Below are 19220 nucleotides of genomic sequence, written 5' to 3'. Positions count from 1 at the left end.
AACTCCCTTTTCAATAACCATCATCCTCCAAACAAGCCCCAAAACTTTCATCCTCTGCAAAAAAATCAAGGGTTTTCTGGTGTAGAAGATAATCAAGGGTGGACTACTGTCTCTCGGAAAAGAGGAGGTCGTAAGATGGATAGCAAATTGCTTCGCCATCCTTTCCCAGCAGATTACATGGACCCTAAGAAGCCCCGGAGATGTTTTAATTGTGGTGATGATCGTCACTCGACTAGATTTTGTCCTAAGGGTGCTTATATTTGCTTCAATTGTCATGAGGAGGGTCACATTGCTAAAAATTGCAGATCTCATTTACGCCCTCTGGAGAAAAAAGTAGATTTGTCTGATTCCACTACACTTTTCAATAATTCTAAGGTTCTTGCATCTTTTGCTATCTTGACTGTCTCCGAGGGATCGCCATCCATTGAGTTGCTTAAAATCAAATTATCTTGGCGTTTTCAGTGGAAGAATTGGCTAGTAAAGTTATCCCCATTCAAGACAATAGATTCTTAGTTGAATTCCCATCAATTCTTCAGTTATCTGAGGCAGTAGATGTGAAATTGCATGATTTTGAGAGGTTCAATGGGTGGTTTGCACCATGGACTGAAAATATTGGAATGAAAATTATAGATTCTGTTTTCTACCAATGGATCAAAATTAAGAATCTCCCTTTTCATTTTTGGTCCAATGATATTCTTGGGAGGATTATTAGTTCTTTTGGAGAAATGATCAAGGGATGCAGAAATCTTAAAGAAAAATTAAATGGCCAAGATGTTCGTATCCTGGTTAAAGTGAAAGCGGCTGATCAAATCCCTAAATCAATTGTCTGTTCCTATATTTCTCAAGTAGATTCTTTTTCTAGGGAGGTAATCTTAGAGATTACCCCTATTGGTGTTGGTCAATTGGGTTCTGAAATTATTGGCAAGAATCTAAATGCAATGCAAGCTCAGGGGGATATTATTCTTGAATCTCAGTGGGTTGAACAAGTGACTGCACCCATTATAGTATTATCGGAAATTCCATATCAGATTGTTACACCAGTGACATCTAAAGGGAAAGGAATTATGGATTCTTCAGAACCTATTTTGAAATCTGCTAATTTTCAGGACCTTCCATCAGACTCTGCTCCACTAAAGGAAAGTTTTCAAATTCAAAAAGAAGATCTTATTGAGGAGGATCCTAAGGCCACATCTAAGGCAGATTCTAAGGCCAATAATCCGGAGATTCCGTTAGCAGGAGGTTCAAAATCTCCTCCTGATTCTCTTGCTGATTTTCCTCTTGAATTGGTCAAGAAAACTTGGAAGGGTCACTCAGTCTTTATTGAAAAGTCTACTTGGCAAAATTACATTGGCGGGAAATCTGATTCTGCAAACTCAAAATCCTCGGCTACTTCTTTCCCGCCAAAACAATCTATAACACCTTCAGTTCACTTTACCAATTCTGTTCCACCTGGCTTCACTCGGCGTCCATCTCCGACAGCATCTTCTTCTTCTGTTCGCAAGACTTATGTCAGTCGTAAACACAAAAGCTTCCTCAAGCTGGCCTCTTCTTCAAAAAAGATATCTACCAGGGCTAAGAAAAAAGGTACATTATCTTCATCCTCCACATCTTCATCCTCTGCTCTACCGATAAATTCTTTAGATAAGAATTCTTTTGGCCTTATTGCTGATAACTGTGGTGTTGTTTTATCGGATAAGTCTATGAATATCATTAAATCCAAAGAAATGGAGAGATATAAAGAGGCTAAATGATGGTAGTCTGCTTTATAGTCAGTCTTGATGGTTTGGTTTCTATTCTTGTTTTACCTATGAAGATTATTTCATGGAATGTTCATGGTCTCAATGACCCTATCAAAAGGCGGTTGGTTAAGGATTTTCTATTCAGTCACTCTATAGATGTTGCGGGACTTCAAGAGAGTAAGCTTACTGATCCTACACCTAGAAAACTTCAATCTATAGGTGGTAGTAGACTTTCTCATTGGTGTCATCTTAATTCCTCTGAATCTAGAGGTGGAGTTCTAGTTGGGTGGTCAGATGTCTTTTCCCTAATACAGGCATATGTGGGGATCTTCTCAGTCTCGGTCCATCTTCATCACAAACCAACAAACTGGTCTTTCACCTTCACATCTGTCTATGCTCCTATTGACAGGGAGGACAAAAAAGTATGTTGGTGGGAATTAGATCGTATTCGATATATCCTTCCTGGTCCGTGGATCCTTTGTGGAGACTTCAATGTCACTCTATCCTCTGATGAACGTAATGGTAGTACTGGATCTTCAAGGGATATTAAGGCCTTTAGAGACTTTATTTCCTCTACATCTCTCATTGACCTACCTTTATCTGGTAGATGTTTCACTTGGTCTAATAAAAGACTAAATCCCTCTTTGGCTAGATTGGACAGATTCCTCATTAATTCTGAATGGGAAAATAAATTCCCGTCATGCATCCAGTTTTCTCCGCCTGCAGTTGGATCTGATCATTTCCCAATTATTCTTGATAGTGGAGGTTTAAGTTCTTTGCATCCTTTATTTCGTTTTGAGAGAAGTTGGCTTCATAACAAAGATTTTATTCCTTTTGTTTCTATATGCTGGCATTCTTTTCATAGTCAAGGAAACCCGGTTGACATCTTCATTTTGAAGCTCAAGCTACTAAAAAGAAGGCTTAAATGGTGGAAGAGAAATGTTCTTGGAGGTATTTCCACTAGGAAATCTGAAGTTTTATCTAAAATAAATTATTTTGACTTGTTAGAGGAGCAAAGACCTCTTTCTGTTTGTGAATCAAATGAAAAAAATTCTCTTCGGAATTCTTATATATCTATTATTAAAGAAGAAGAAACATATTGGCATCAAAGATCACGTATTCAATGGTTAAAAGAGGGCGATTCTAATACATCCTTCTTTCATAAAATTGCTTCCTATCATAGAAAAGCTAATTTTATAGCTTCGGTCAGTCACCAAGATAGGGTTTTTATCGGGGATAAAGAAGTCTCTAAAGCCTTTTACCAGTATTATTGTGATTTATTTGGACAGAAAAATAGAAATCACATGCTCATGAATTGGCAATCCTTATATCCCGAGCATGAGGAAAATTTAATATCCTTAGAAGATCCTTTCACTGAAGTTGAGATAAAGAGTGCAGTGTTTGATATGAATGCTAACAAAGCCCTAGGACCTGATGGTTTTTCTTTGGCTTTCTACCAAACTTTTTGGGATCTGATTAAGATAGATCTTATTGCATTTATGCATTTTTTATATGAGAATCCATCTCACATTCACAGAATCAACAAAGTCTTTATAACTTTGGTCCCTAAAATCAAAGAATGTACTTCGGTGAAGGATTTCAGACCGATTAGCCTTATCAATTGCCTCTTTAAAATTTTCTCTAAAATTTTGGCGAACAGACTGGCTTTTCACATGCCTTCATTAGTTGCATCTACCCAATCTGCTTTCCAAGCAGGTAAATCTACTCTTGATTCTATTCTTCAAGCAAATGAAATGATACATGCTTGTTCAAAAAGAAAAAAGGAGGTTGCAATGTTCAAGATTGATTTTGCTAAAGCTTTTGACTCCATAGACTGGAATTTTCTCCTTGATCTTCTGAAAGCTAGGGGTTTTGGCAATAGGTGGTGTTCTTGGATTTTTCACATTATATCATCCTCTAACTGTGCAATCCTAGTCAATGGTACTCCCACAAAATTTTTCTATTGTAAAAGGGGTCTCAAGCAAGGTGATCATCTTTCCCCAATGCTATTCAACATTGCTGTAGATGTCTTGAATAAAATGATTATGAATAATGTTGAAGAGGGGCTTTTGGCAACTCTCGGCCTTAAGGAACCTCTAAATCATTTGAGGATTCTTCAATTTGCTGATGATACTTTACTCTTTGTCAAAAGCTCTATCAAGGATATTACTATTCTCAAAGCTATTCTTTATATTTTTGAAGACATATCTGGATTGAGCATCAATTACTCAAAATCATCACTCACATATTTTGGCAATATTCAAAACAAAGCTCAAATCTTAGCATCCTCCCTGGATTGCAAAGTTGGTCAACTACCAATTAAATATCTTGGCTTACCTCTCAAATATGGCAAATTATCTAAATCAGATTGGCAACCTCTGTTAGATAACCTCTACAGGAAGTTGGCTAACTGGAAGAAGAATACACTATCCTATGGAGGTAGACTGGTTCTAATAAATTCAGTTCTTACATATGTGCCTTTGTATTTCATGTCTTTCTATAAGCTACCTAAATGGCTTGTTAAAGAAATTGACAAAGTCAGGAGGAACTTCTTATGGACAGGAAAGGCTAACACAAATACTTTCAAATGTTTGGTAAAATGGAAAAAAGTTTGCTTAAACAAAAAAGAGGGAGGCCTGGGGATTAAAGATATTGCTGTGTTCAATTCCTCACTTTTGACTAAATGGTTATGGAAGTGCCTGTAGGCATACAAAATTGCTTATAGGTCCCTTAACACGGCTCAACACGAACTAATGAACCATCAGGCGACGTATCTAAGCACGAACGTCAGTCCACAACACCGAAGCCAAGTGACACGCAATGAAGCGAATTAACAAGGCTACGAAGCTGACGAACCGCACGTGAACGACGGAATGAATCCACTCGCGTGCGGAATCAAACCAACGGTCCAGGGAGTCAACGAGTCATCCAACCATATAACGGACTCGAACTCAGACACCAAAGCCGATTTACTGCCTAATCGGGATCCAAACTTCCAAATCAGGATTCAGAACAAATCGGGGTTCAGAGCAACGCCACAGGCGAACCCAGATGAATCGCGATCGCGTCATGATCAGTTTTGGAATCAAACTCAGAGTCGGATTTATTGCCAAATCAGGAATCAAGTTAACGAATCAATTTCAGACCAATCAACCGCATAACCGAATCACGGACGAAGCGGATACAAAGACTGAAACAACCAAACGATGGATCTAAACGGAGTGGCTCGGCCAGGCCGGCCACCTGGGTGCTACTGCCGTAGCGGTCACTCAGGTGGCTCATGACCGTACACCTGAGGTGCCGACAGATCTGTGCAAAGCACAGATTGGTTGCATCTATTATAGGTAGGGTCATTACTCATTTGGGAGTGATTGTAGGGACTTTTTGGAAGTGAAATTTTGCAGAGCCGAAGCTCTGCCGATTGAGACACGTTTCATTGGAGTGTTCTGAAGGCTTGAAGACATTAGTGACGTTCGGTTGTTAATCTGATCTCGCGAGCATCATCAAAATAGGATCCAGTGAGTTCGAGGGATTAAGATCTCAGATCTAACGTTGTTACCCTTCCGGATAAAAGCTTTGGTCTTGATCCGAGATTCGAAGCGAGCTTGTTCCTTGGTGAAATAATCCGCTGCCCTCCCGTGGCTATTATTTCGCTTAGATGAAATAATACCGTTAATACTGCGTAGATCTTTCGGGATTGCTAGTATCGCGCAGTCGATCACCCATTGGCAGTACAACCCCGGAGGCGCAGCGCACAACACCCCCAAGTGCGAGTGACGAATAACAGAGCTCGCCGATTTGTCGAGGGGGCGAGGAGACATAAGTTTAATCGTTATGTTTTTCTTGTATTTTTGTTTCCATTGTAACCTGGATCTAAAAAGAAGACCGGATCTTTGTAGCCGGTAAAAAACTGTTATAAAAGTTTCAAGATAGCAAATGGAATCAATGATGAATGAAGCAACGATTTTTTGAGCGAAGCAATTCGTGGCGAGCCACAGGTGGGAGCACCAGATCTCGCTGCGAGATGGAGCGTCGCAAGCCGCGGATCTCGATCCGGGGTCCAAGGTCAGTTGGAGGAGTCGAGTATGATCGACCACATTTAGCAGAAAGTACGTGAGGAGATACGTGTCCTCATCTGGATCAACTCCCACATAAGTCAAAGAATTCCAAGTTCTCCTCTAGGAGAGTCCGTTGTCGCGGAGAGAATGTTGAAGCCATCCAACGACCGACGCTCACCAATCCAGACGAAAGCAGCCGAAGTTTGACGTCGGGTGGAACGTCCATCGGCCTACTAGCAGGTTAAATCCGCCATCGAAGGCGGGTGCTTCTCTAAGATAGCTCGCACAGAGGCCGTGGAGCGGCAAATGCCTCGCGAATACAATCGCCAGGGCAATGGTGTAGCCGTGTGACGGGTCCGGCTACAATTCGATCTGAAGACAACGAGCAGAACAGAACTCACATCAAGTGAAGATGTTCCTCAAGATCACTGATGGAGTGGGTCCGGTGTTCAACGGAACGTACGACGTGAGAAGTCGAATCCGCAATAAGCTCGGCATATTCGGCGCAAGTCCTGGGCCAGCGAGAAGCCGTCGAAGTTTTACGAAGGAGGTAGATACAAGAAACGCATCACCCTTCGTAGGTTTGTGAGGCGAAGTCGAAGCAAGCGGTCAAACCCAAGGAACACAACTCACCGCCGAATTCAAACTACGTGAATCAACCTAAATCGCTGGGTGATTTCTGGTCAAACTACTCCGGGAGATCATGCCGAATCATCCCGAAGGAGAAAGTCAATTTTGGAGCGCCTCGGTCCACTTCCCAAAGAACGAGGCAAAGCTCCAGTTCAAGAACGGTTGGGGCCAATGAAGAAGTCCCAAACAATTCAGCATGCTGGGGGTTGCCGCAGCCCTCAACATTTGGAGAAAATCGTGGCACCTAAGCGCACAACTTTGCACATCGAAGTGCAGGAGCCCGCTGAAGATTCACACCCACAAAGGCGTGTTTCGAGGCGTGTGACTCTGGAGAGCTCAAAGAAGGAAATTCATTCTCAGAAGGAAACGTTGTTGTCAGATGACGATGACGTTATACCTGGGAGATCGTACCAACACACGATAGGTTGCTCCGACTTTCAAACGGACAAGCTGTACTATCGTGCTGGAGGTACGAGCAAATCCAGAAAGAGGAGCCCTCAAAGATTAGAGACTCAATGTCCTTGCTCAAAACTCATTCGGGCGGTATTATCTGAGTGCGACTGCACCAAAATGTTTCCCGAAAGAGTTTCCATGTTCCAAAGACTCAGTATGGAAGCGCCAAAGCCAAGGACTAGACGTTTCCGAAGAAGAAGAACAATGCTCGAAAATGGTGAACGTTCAAGGGTCACTACCAATATGACCAGCAAGGGGACATTGGCACAGGATGACTTCGAGTCGATTCTGAAAGCCTCCCGGCCTAGAACCCGTCTGCAGTCCGGAACCATCGAGCGAGCAACCTATGGTAGGGTTCGGACAAGACGCCCTTCAGAAGATGAAGAATCTGATGCCGGCTCCGCAGTCGCATCAGATAATATGGTATCCAGCGAGGGACAACCCCGCGAGGCACTTATGATAAGTGTAGAACAAATCGCCAAGATGATTAAAGACGCCTTAGCTAAGCAGCAGGAAACCTTCAGGTTCGAAATGCAGATGACCATGCAAAACATGAGAGAAATGCATGACCAACAAATCCAAGCATTGGCGAACCAGCAAGGCGAGCCGAGTCATCGCAACCAAGTCCATCAGGAGGACGAGGATACGAATGCTCATAATATCAATGATCCTCCCGTCAATGCAGGGGGTGGTAACGGGAATGCTATTGAAGATACAGGTGAAAGCCTAAAAATTAAAAACCTCGAGAGCAAAATCAATACATTGATTTCCGCTCAAGAGACGAAAAAGACGGGCATTCCTTGTCCATACCCAAGAGAGTGGGAATCAATCCCATATCCGGCGAAGTTCAGTCTAATTAACTTCACGCCGTTTAATGGGATGGGTTCACCCACTCAGCATTTGATTTACTTCAAATCGCACTTGGGAGTCATCTCTGGTAATGAGCCTCTGATGGTGCGGTCATTCGTTGGCACTCTTCGCGGAGCCGCCTTCGATTGGTATCGTCGCCTCAAGCCAGGAAGCATAAACAGTTGGGACGACATGGAGACGCATGGAGACGAAGTTTCTTACAAATTTCTTCGACGACGACACCGAGATCTCTATCGGATCGTTGCTCGATGAGAAGCAGAAAGACGGGGAGTTAGTCGACACCTTCGTCAAAAGGTTCCGGAACAAGGCGATGAATTGTCGGGACCCGATCACCGAGGAATTCATCCTTCAGACTTGCCACAACAACCTTTCGCTGGACGTGTTGGAAGCAATGGGCACAGCACCATCCAAGACATGGAAGGATCTGAAAGTCCGAGGAGAGCAAGCTGAGCGATTCCTCAGGAGAAAGAAGGCAGAGAGAAGCCAACCGGCAACAAATCCTCCGAAACAGAACTTCAACCAAAAAGGAAAAGGTAAAGCTCATGCTAATGCCGTTGATGCTAACCAAACTTTTCAATTGCAACCTCAGCAACAACAGCAGCAACGAGCGCCACAACAATCCCAACCGCATTGGCAACAACGGCCTCAGAAACAAAAGTCTTCGGAGCCGAGGTTTCCCAAAGTCTACTCCTTCAAGGATGATGAAGTTCCCGGCATCTTCAAATACCTGTTGGAGAACAACAAGATCCAGTTGCCGGCGATCGTGGATCAAGAAGGGGCCAGCAAAGTGACGGATCCAAAGTACTGCGCGTACCACAGAGCGGTCCACCACCCTACGAGATCATGCTACCACCTCAAGGACAAGATCCAGGCGTTAATCGACGTAGGAGTCATAACCCCGAAACCAGCCAAGAATGTGGGGGCCAACGCAGTGTCAATCAGTTTTGGGTCGGTGCCTACAACTTGGTTCGAGCCAAAACGCGTCACCAAAGTCGGGATGAAGACGGTGAATGACGATCCGCACGGACAGCGCCAAAAGGGACTTGTGCCGCACACAACCCCAAATGGCGAAATCCTTTGGGTTCATCCAGATCTGATTGGAGATGAACAATGGGCCGGTTCGTCATCCGAAAGAGAAGTCTTGTTGTGGAGTCTCTGCTATCCCAGGGGAAGATGACGAAAGAATCCCCACTTTCCCGCTCTCTGAAGAAGAACAAGAAGTTTTTGCGACACGGAGCGGAAACGAGTATCACTACAACTATCCGCCACCTAGTGAGCAGGGGGTGAACAAACGGGGACCAGCCAAAACTCTCACAGAGATGGGGGTGATTACAAGTCCCACACCGGGTAAAGAAGCTCTACGACAGCCGGTGAATAAACCAAAGGAGAAGAATCCCCAGGAGATGCAAAATCCGAAGCAGTCTCGTTTCAGTCGTCCGATTGGAAAGGATAAACCGGAGAGTTCGAAAACTCCACGCGCCTTTGACATCATGGCTCAGCTAGCTAATATTCCAGCGCGGATAACGCTATATGAATTGATGCGGCTGGCTAAAGAAACTAAAGAAGCATTGCAGCTGCGGCTGTCTAAAGAAACTAGAGAAGCATTGCAGGAGGCCTTGGCCGATTCAGAAGCATTCCTCACTCGGATCAAACCGGCGCCTGAGGAATTAGAACTATTAGCTCAACATTGCAATGTGGCAGCTAAGAATATTCCCTGCATCACCTTCACCAAAGAAGACATGCAGACGAAGAATTCAAACCATGATCGGCCCTTGTATTTTGTCGGGTACATTGGCTCCAGCGAGGTCAACCGAATCCAAGTAGATCCGGGTTCCGCTATGAACATTATGCCGCTTCGCCTAATGCATAGCCTTGGCATTCCAGTCAGCAAATTGGCGTCTACGGGCACAGTCATTTACGGATTCAACACAAGCTGGTCAAGGCCTTTGGGGAAGATCCGAATAAAATGCCAAATGGGCGATCTGAAGACGGAGGTCACGTGTTACGTGATAGATGCTGAGACATCCTATAATTTACTATTGGGTCGGCCTTGGATCCATAGTAATGTTATAGTTCCCTCCACCTTACATCAGTGTCTGAAATATGTCGACACTGATGGAAGGGTCAGGACGGTGGTCGCAGATAAGCAACCATTCAAAGGGTATGAGAATTACTTCACCGATTCTCTCCTTTTAGTTCTTAACCGTTGAAAAGAACACTCGCCCGCATATTCAACATTGCGGCAGGCTGTTATTAATAACACCAAAATCCATGCCTTACACGCATGGGGAATTTCATCCTGAATCCTAAGAAAGGATATGCCGACGCCTAACACGCGTCGCCGGTTTAGTCTTTTTCCGAACAAAAAGACACCAGAGTCCGATTCTGGGGTATTTTATCCCGAAGCCTAAGTAGGGATAAAGTCAACACCTAACACGTGTTGCCGGGTAGCCTATTCCCGTAACAATGGCGAAGTCTATGTATTCGACATCATAGCACGAAGTCTAAGGGAGTTCATTCCCTTAGCACAACGTTACATGCGGAACGGATTCCGATAATCCGCATGCTAGCCCGACTCAAACGGTAGTCGGTAAAGGCTAATCAAACCCGTTGAAGGCTGGGGGTTAGCCAAAAATCCTAAAGTCAACACCTAACACGTGTCGCCGGGTAGCCTATTCCCGTAACAATGGCGAAGTCTATGTATTCGACATCATAGCACGAAGTCTAAGGGAGTTCATTCCCTTAGCACAACGTTACATGCGGAACGGATTCCGATAATCCGCATGCTAGCCCGACTCAAACGGTAGTCGGTAAAGGCTAATCAAATCCGTTGAAGGCTGGGGGTTAGCCAAAAATCCTAAAGTCAACACCTAACACGTGTCGCCGGGTAGCCTATTCCCGTAACAATGGCGAAGTCTATGTATTCGACATCATAGCACAAAGTCTCGGAGAATTCAATCTCCGAGCATAACGTTACATGCGAACGGATTTAAACAATCCGCATGCTAGCCCGACTCAAACGGTAGTCGGTAAAGGCTCATCAAACCCGTTGATGGCTGAGGGTTTGCCAAAAATCCTATGAGTATTGTGGTCAATCATTTCAAATGGAATGACGAATCATAATAAAGACGAAAGCAAGTTTCACTAAGAGAATCAAAAGTCAAAGTGTTCAGCAAACAAAATCATACATCAAGACCATGACCAAAAATCTGCTGACTGATCTTAGAAAGCTTCTCATCATAAGCTTGCCTAAGTTCAGCCCTGATGGACTCCTCGGTGGTGGCTGAAGTCCTCGCAGCAATCTCTTCTGTCTCGGCTAGCTTCTGCTCCAGGGATCTCAACTCATCAGACAAAGCAGTGTGGGTTTGCTGATCCTGTGCTTTCGTCATCTGAAGAATATCCAAAGTCTCCTCCTTTTCACGGAGTGTTCTTCTGAGCTGGTCTATCTCAGTCGCATAGGAGGTAATAGAAAGATCGAGCTCGGCAAGCGAAGATAATCTAGTAGCAAGGCTCGTTTTCACTCGATCTACTCGGCCCCGCTGCATCTGAATCTCGAGATCATCAAAAATCTGAGTCTAGCGTGATGACTGTAAGCGGGTGTCCAGCTCGGCAGCAATAAATGAGGAAGCACCTGCATCTCGGAGCTCACGAAACATCTGAAGCTCATGCTCTAGGCAATCAAGGTCATCAACTATAGCCTGTGCCAAATCTGGATGTCCCGCTTCCCTTATCAAATTGACTTTAGAATCAAGGAAAGGCTTGAATTGGCGAAGAGAAAGTCCACCATGGAAAAGCTTGCCAATCATAGCATTCATGAAAGAGAAGAAGGAGCGGACTTCTATACAGATGACAATCTTCTCAGGATCATCATCAGATAACAACTCCCTCGCCAGAATATGAAGACGAGAAGAATTCCCTGCACGATAAAAAAAAACCGTCAGAAAAAGACCTTGAAGAGTAAGTAAATAGTATTCATACCCTCTTGAGTCACTGGGGGTGGTGGAGGTGTAACGGCTGGGGGTGTATCAACTGGTGTAGTTGGTCCCATAGCCGGCTCAACAGGGTCATTCTCAACAAAAGCTCCTGTTAAATACAAGTCAGAATTCTCAGAGGCATCACATTATAGCTGCATTAGTCAAGATTGGCTAGTCCTATAATTAACTCGAGAAGAAGCACGTACCTTCAAAAGAACCATTCTCAGGATCCTGAGGGAGTGCGGGCTCAGGAAACATACTCTCGGGCAGGGGGCCATCGATCTGAGGAGAGTCATATATGAAGTGGAACATAGAAGTGTCTGCAGGCAAACCTGCCTCGTCGAAATCATCAATCGAAAAATCTGACACAAAGAAATGTAAGTACGAAAGAAGAATGAAGAGAATATGACTAATGAAAATAAGTTACCTCTCGTAGATGTATCTGGATTCACTGAATCAGGTCCTACATTGGTAGCCTCCCTAAAGTCGGCAGCTTCTGCAGGTTTTTCTACCTGGTATGGTGAGTCAGCCTCACCAGAAGATACAAACTCATGAGGAGCAGGATCGAAATTCATCTCCCCTTCCTCGCGCTCTCCTGCATGGAATGGGAAAGCATGAGCCTAAAAATCTAAACGATCAAGAGAATGATCTATAGAGTAGATGTTACCTCTGTCGCCAGCAGGATCATCACCAGCCAAGTCCATCTCAGATGCCCGCGAATCTGCAGGCGGCTTATGGGCTAGTCTCTTCCGCCTATCAGCACGGACGGTAGTCGAAGGTCTTGCCCGAGCAAAAGGACGGAATTCCTCTTCACTGTTTGTCGTTGTCCCTGAAATATCAGATAGTGGTCAGGACTGACAATTCGGAAATGCGGAAAGAAAAGATGGGTGACTAAGCTCGCTCGAAATCTGCCTCGTAGTCTTCAGGATCTCCGCCTGAAGAATCTTCAGCAGAACTAAAGACCCTATGACCTTCTGCATCAAGTCGGCGGGTCTTGCCCCGCGCCCTCTGTGACCGAGCACTGTCCCGGATCATATGAGAATCAATCTGAGAGGCATCTTCGGCCACCAACTCTTCAATAGGCTTCACAGGGACAGTCTTATTAGCTGCTAACAACCACCTGCAGCTCAAGAAAGTGAGGTTCAACTGTCGCTCAGCACCCGGGAGACTGAACCTAGCACCAGTGCAGCCTGTCACAGTCCACAACCATGCACGAAGACCGTCCACCAAACCTCCATGAGCCCGAAGCTGCGGGCGCGGGTTCCCGACATAAAGCTGGTCATAACCAAACTGGCGAGCGAATCGGCAGGGTAGATATGGCTCTATAAAACACTGATTCCCCACCCGGAAAGTCAAGTAGCCCGGTCTGATGTTCACTAGCCAATTAAAGTAGCCCGGCCTGATGTTCACTAGCCAATTAAAGCAGCCGATATCTAAATAAGTGCGATACTCCCTCGGCTTCTCCTCATCAATCAAACACTCGCCATACCGAATGGAGAACTGCGGAAAGCAAGTGGAGAATGCCCAGCACTTGTGGACCTGTAACTGCCTCCTGATATCAGAGAATCCTCGGCCTTCCCACTCGCCATTCTCAAGCAGCAGTAGTAAGGGAACAGAGTGGTCCATGGCATGCGGTACCGACATCATGTCAGAATGATGAAGGACGAACCAAGCCATCAAATAAACATACGGAAGCTCCACCTTAGTAGTAGGAATCTGAGTCGGCGATTCACTCTCCTTCCGTGTAAAAGCACCGGAAATCTGTCGAAGCCCTCGATGAATGTTAGCCACCATCACCGGAAGAAGGGAAAGTTCCTTTCTGTAGGAAAGTTGAACCGCAGGGTAGAGCACTTCCAGTGGCAGAGCGTCACCAGACTGATACGGGACCACGCATTTCTTTAACCAGATAGCGAGGTAACCGGCAAGAAGGGTCATCGGACGAATCGGCGCAGTCGCATGGAATAAAAATGATCTGAACTTGGTCCCTGCAGGAAAGCCGCTCTCAGGACTGCTATTAGTATAAGAGCGAGCGTCAACCTTCTTCAGCAAATCATTGACCTCTGAAGGAGTAAGCGGTGCCAGTTCACAAATAGTTTCACCAGAATTGCTCTCCAAATTCCTGAACAAATAAGATGCGAACTGCTTCAGGCTCACATTTGATTTGGTCCTCTTCGCTAAGGGTGGACAACCTCAGTCGATGTGCCCAAAACGAACTGAGGAGTGACTGGGATAGGGGAAATATCGTCGGAGGTCGAATAATACTCGCCACGACGCCCGTATACTGCGTGAGATGAGAACGCTCCAGAAGGGTATTCAACTGAGAACAAGCAATTAAACGTTTGTTAATTCCAGTTATAAAAGGAAATTGAACTCATCTTACGAAGGGGTAAGATAGAGTCATTGCCTTATAAAGGGTGTGACGTTTTGGCCACGTTGCGCCTTCATAAGATAGGGTATATCGATAATATATCCCTGCCTTATAAGGCACAGCGCAGTGACAAAACGCCCCCTTTATTTATTATGAGATAGTGTTTTGACCAAGCAAAACATATCTTTGAAGCGTCGATCCTCACCAAGGAGAATCAAGGCTTTTCCCGGTTGCCTCACCAAGGAGAACAACGGGGAGTAAAAAAAGAAAAATGACCAATTTGCAAGTTTCCAAGAAAAAATGGACTAATTTGTAAATTTCCAGAAAAAGTAGCTCACCGGCATAAGAGGGAGGCGCGCCATCAGTCGGCACGGTAGAGGATTGACCCCTCGCCATACGGGACATAGAAACCTGCAAGGTAAATTGAGGGATCAGATCTAGAAAAGGAAAAATCCCATTTTCACCCCTAAAAAGGCGAGTTTGAGGCATCAAATCACACCCTCAACTCTTATATGCGATCCCGCGACTCCATACACTAGATCAAACATGAAATAGATCAAGATTGCGGAGGATTTACCTGAAGAAAAGCCCAAAATTCAATAAAGGCGAGACCTTTAAGGAAACTTGAACCACACGCTCGAGGGGCCTGAGAGAAACTTTTTATTTGGAATTTTTGGGAGATTTCTCAGTCCAAGATTCAAAGGAAAGCCAGATTTAAGACAAATATCAAGGTTTGAAAGAGAATGGATGCTCGAGGGAAGAGAAATCAAGAGAAAAGAGGGAGGGGATGGCCGGCCCTAGAAAGAGAGGAAGAAAAAAGAAAAAGAAAAAAAAAAAGAACCCCTTTTATAGCCTTGAACCAGATCTGGCTGAACCAGACCAGACCGGGCTAAACCAGACCAAGTCGAACCAGAATGAGCCAGTTTGAGCCAAATTGAACCAGTTTGAACCAAATTTGAACCAGAATTCAAATTGGAGCTGAATTAAGCATTGAAACGACTTTTGATCAACCTACGGTTCAGTCCTTCACCTATTTAACCCCTCTACCATATATTTGGAAGGGTCGGAGAGATTTTTGAACCCAAATACTGCCTTTTTGGCACTTTTTTTGGGCCGGTTCAGATTATTCGAACCTAAAGAATACTCCAATAAGGTATACGAGTATAAACTATTCCCTCCTCTTTGTTGAGAAGTTTCTGGAGAATATTTTTCTAAAAATATTCTTAAGGATAACTCAACATAACTCCCAGGAGTGTATGAGTATAAACTAGACCTCCCCGCTCCAACTCCTTAAGAGCTTAAACTGTGTAGACTCCAAAATACTTACGAGTATAAACTGTGTTAAACGCCGGACAACGCGTCACAATGAAGATTCAAAGCCGTCAACCGATGGTCAATTCCATGTTGAAGCAACTAATTCGAGCTAAAAAGCCAGGAAATCAAGAATCGACTTCAAATTCAAAATTCCGACAACGGTCAGACAATAAATGCAGCACCGGAACCCTCTCAAGCATTCGACAAAGCACCGAATAGCCTGGAGGATTGAAGGAATCGAGAATAGAAGCCATTCCAAGAGCCCGTTACACCGATTGAAGGTTGGGACAGTCATATCCAAAGTATTCCAGACTCTTCTATAAAAGAACGAGACTGGAAAACTTTGGAGGGGGTATCTGTAGGCATATAAAATTGCTTATAGGTCCCTTAACACGGCTCAACACGAACTAATGAACCATCGGGCGACGTATCTAAGCACGAACGTCAGTCCACAACACCGAAGCCAAGTGACACGCAATGAAGCGGATTAACAAGGCTACGAAGCTGACGAACCGCACGTGAACGACGGAATGAATCCACTCGCGTGAGGAATCAAACCAACGGTCCAGGGAGTCAACGAGTCATCCAACCATATAACGGACTCGAACTCAGACACGAAAGCCGATTTACTGCCTAATCGGGATCCAGACTTCCAAATTAGGATTCAGAACAAATCGGGGTTCAGAGCAACGCCACAGGCGAACCCGGATGAATCGTGATCGCGTCATGATCAGTTTTGGAATCAAACTCAGAGTCGGATTTATTGCCAAATCAGGAATCAAGTCAACGAATCAATTTCAGACCAATCAACCGTATAACCGAATCACGGACGAAGCGGATACAAAGACCGAAACAACCGAACGACGGACGCAAAACCCGGAGGGGCTTGGCCGCGGAAAACAGCAAACCCACAACCTCAGGGGGGCTCGGCATGAGCCGAGCCACCTTGAGGTGGCCGCCCAGATCTGTGCCAAATGCACAGATCTGGTTGCCTATAAATAGGCAGGGTCATTCATCATTTGGGAGGACTTTTTGGAAGAACTTTTGGAGAGCCGAAACTCTACCGGATTGAGACCTCATCTTGGAGTTTTTGAAGGCTTGAAGACTTGGACGTTCGGATCTGATTCTCGGCGAGCACCCGCATCACAAATAGGTAGGAGTTCGAGGGGATTAAGATCTCAGATCTACGTTGTTACACTCCGGATCAAAGCTTGGTCTTTGATCCCGAGATTCGAGCGATTGTTTCCTTAGTGAAATAATCCCTCCGGCTATTATTTCCTTAGTGAAATCATACCCGTTATACTGCGTAGATCTGTTCGGATCTAGATCACGCGGTGGTCCACAGCAAACAACCCCGGCGCAGGCAAACAACCCACCCAAGCGAGTGACCGAATAACAGGAGCTCGCGATTTGTTCGACGAAGGAGAAAAAGTTGTAATCTTTAATTTTCTTTATTTTTGATTTTCATTGTAACCGGATCTAAAAAAGACCGGATCTTCTGTAACCGAAAAAACTGTTATTCAAGATAGCAATGGAATCAATGATGAAGAAAGCAACGATTTTTCGAGCGAACAGTGCCTAGATAGAGACTCATCCACAGGCAATTTTCTCCATAACCTCTATGCTCTCGGTCATACTAATCTGCAAACCAGTCTTTATAAATCATCTTTTTCATCATTTTGGAATGCTGTCTTATCTCAGAAAGATGCTTTTTGCCATAACATAAATGGAATATAGGTTCAGGAGATAATATAAGATTTTGGGAAGATAAATGGACTGGTTCTAATAGTTTGGCAAGTGTCTTTCCTGAATCATATAAGCTAGCCCTTTCCCACAATGCCACTGTCAGGAGCCAGGGTCTTTCTAATGCTCATGAATGGCGCTAGCATTTGTTGTGTAGGAGAAGTGTTCATCCTAATGCTCAAGCTGAAAAAATTTCTCTTTTGAATCTTATCAGGAACTTCCATATTGTTCCAACAAATTGTGATCAACCCCAATGGTCTCTCGCTTCTAATAGTCAATTCTCTGTCAGATCTCTTTACAACTTTCTTATTCAGAGAGGTGTCATTTATCCTTTACACAAAGTTATTTGGAATACAATTATCCCCTCTAAAGTTCGTATTTTCCTCTGGCTTCTTTCGCATAACAAGCTGCATACAAAGGAGAATTTACAATTAAAAGGCTGGAATGGTGACGTTATCTGTTCTTTTTGTGGAATTGAACCGGAATCTAGAGAACATTTGTTCTTTTTATGTCCAGTATCTAAGAGAGTTTGGCAACACTTTATGTGCTTTTGTTCTTTTTATGTCCAGTATCTAAGAGAGTTTGGCAACACTTTATGTGCTACTTCTTACCTTTCTTATGGCCAAATACTTTGGATAAGGCAACACTTTATGTGCTACTTCTTACCTTTCTTATGGCCAAATACTTTGGATAAGCTAATGTATATACTGGAAGATCAGAGAGGGACGGATGGTTCTCTTTGGAGGTGCATATTTGCATCAGTCTGCTAGAGCATATGGTCATGGAGAAATAGAATCATTTTTGATCAAGTTCATTTTTCTATCAATTCAATTATTAACTTGGCAATATCGGGTTTGAATGACTGGATAGGTTATGGTTATGGAGCAGCAGCATACAAGGTCAAAGCAAAGTTAGAGGAAAAGCCGATTCAAAGGAGCACATAGAAGGGACTGTGTTTTTATATTTTGGTTCTAGCAGTATATAAATTACTTTTGTAATCTTAGCTTTTGTTTTATATTGGGCTATAGAAATTTTAGTTTCTTATTACTATATATATGGTTGGCTTTGGTTCTCTCTTATATCTATGTAAACGGTGAATGACGGCAAGGCCCTCTCTTCACCTTCATGGATGTTTGATAGAAGAAGGTCATATATCACTAGTATTGAGAAACCATCATTTCTATCTTCCAATACTTGGATACATTTTGTATCCTTCTTTTGTATCTATATTTTTGATTAATACAAATGACAGGGTATATCCCTTGTTTTCTCTCAAAAAAAAAAAGCAGGCAAAGGGCGGTAGTAGTAGTAGTAGTAGTAACAACGACGACTGCACAGGCAATGCAAGTGTGCTGCTGAAATAAGAGTCTGTTTTGAGATGCATACACCCATTTAGGATATAATCCTCACCGTTTCATTAATAAGGTTTCAATGAAGCAACATCAGCTATGAAAATAAAATATCTATACAAATCTCAACCTGAAAAAGGCATAGATCAATATCCCAAAATTTGAATAATTGACAACAGACCCCCCTCAGTGGTGAAATAAATCACCTAATCCCATTTCCAAAACACCGCCCAAACCTGAATATAATGAGTGTGACTTCCAAAACACCGTCAGTGATAAATTACATCTCATATTATAAATCCACAGAGCATGTAAATCCAAATCTGAATCCTGTTCTTTTAACACCCCATGCATACAATCAAGTATCAACATTTAAGCGCATAAAATATCATATTTGCACAAGACACATACACACATACACACATACAATTAACTAACTTACCTCATAAAATCAAGAGTCCTCATCATCGTCAAGTTCCCTCCTCTGCACGCCACTACTGCTTCCTCCAGCAAGTCCAGCCTGAAAATAAATAGATTTATATTTAGAGAATGAAATTCAACAAAATAATTGCTTGTCTGTAATTTACCTGTGCGCCAACGTCTAAATCTAATTGGTCCAAAACTTCTTCAAATAATTCAGCTGAAATCTTCCCGGACAAGCATAAAACGATGTGTGTAAAAACATCGACGCTAGTAGGGGATGGAGGAAAATCTGAACACAT

At 43.7% G+C, this 19220-nt stretch overlaps 1 long non-coding RNA gene across 1 annotated transcript in view; it reads right to left on the bottom strand.

Moving 5' to 3' along the window:
- The window catches only part of LOC109824666, a 21436-nt gene extending 2216 nt beyond the window's left edge, over positions 1-19220 (bottom strand). Inside the window, exons 1-2 of the long non-coding RNA XR_002242724.1 lie at positions 19086-19220; positions 18941-19018 (exon numbers count right to left, since the gene is read on the bottom strand). This is a non-coding gene — a long non-coding RNA (uncharacterized LOC109824666). The remainder of the gene's footprint in view (positions 1-18940; positions 19019-19085) is intronic.

The sequence above is a fragment of the Asparagus officinalis genome, chromosome 9 (genome assembly GCF_001876935.1).
Source record: "Asparagus officinalis chromosome 9, Aspof.V1, whole genome shotgun sequence".
In the NCBI taxonomy this organism is placed as follows: domain Eukaryota; kingdom Viridiplantae; phylum Streptophyta; class Magnoliopsida; order Asparagales; family Asparagaceae; genus Asparagus; species Asparagus officinalis.
Note: the sequence above shows the minus strand (reverse complement) of the source record. Positions and strands in the feature narration are given on the sequence as shown.